General features: G+C 35.8%; 1 pseudogene; it reads left to right on the top strand.

Annotated features, from left to right (window-relative positions):
* The first annotated feature begins 214 nt into the window (after positions 1 to 214).
* Positions 215 to 333, top strand: LOC134930328 (5S ribosomal RNA; annotated as a pseudogene).
* The last annotated feature ends 514 nt before the right edge of the window (positions 334 to 847 follow it).

The following is an 847-nucleotide window of genomic DNA, read 5'->3' as shown; positions in this document are numbered from 1 at the left end:
TACATCCTTTGCTCTCTGTATAAATGTGATACAACAATAGCATTTTTTATATGGGGGCAACAAACACCCATCAGAATACGGGGAGGTTTTTTCCAAAACACTAAATCATTAATATTATACTCAGGGGATTATTCCCTGTCAGACTATCATATCTTTAAAATCTGTCAGGGATAACCGCACACTGGAATTGATTGCACATGTTGGAGATTTACTCACCTACGGTCAAACCGCACTGAGTATGCCCAATCTCGTCTGATCTTGGAAGCCATACACTGTAGGGCCTGGTCAGTACCCGGTTGGGAGACCACCAGGGAATACTAGATACCGTAGGTATTTTACTCTCATACCATTTGAGTCTTTCCAGCTATTTGTGCAGTCCCAGACATTTAATTTTTCCCTAATATCCAATTCTGATATTCTGACATGGGATAGCTGAACCCAATGGAGCAGGTCTACTCCTACAAAGATTCTTTCAATCCATTATTGGAGTAATTTTTTGGATCATTAAGGGAGTAAACATAATTTCGCCTTTCTATATATTTTCATCGCCCCAAAATTTGTAGCAATTATTTATATTCGCTTTCTTCCTTTTATCAAGTATATCTTAATAAAAGTTAAGTATTAATTTACTCATATTTTCATAATTCATCACTTTTATAAAAAATTTTTTTTCTAAGTGTGCCCTGGAAAAGGCATATAGCTACTTTTGTCTTATGCTCTTTCTTAAGACCACCCTTCTTCATATAGTTTACTGAACTATTTTCCGGGAGCACCACCAACCCATTGCTGAATCTATTTGTTTGTATAGTAAGCATAATGTTGGTTTAACAAATTACTAAAACAAAAC

The sequence above is a fragment of the Pseudophryne corroboree genome, chromosome 5, assembly GCF_028390025.1.
Source record: "Pseudophryne corroboree isolate aPseCor3 chromosome 5, aPseCor3.hap2, whole genome shotgun sequence".
NCBI lineage: Eukaryota > Metazoa > Chordata > Amphibia > Anura > Myobatrachidae > Pseudophryne > Pseudophryne corroboree.
This window is presented reverse-complemented; position numbering and strand designations above follow the sequence as displayed.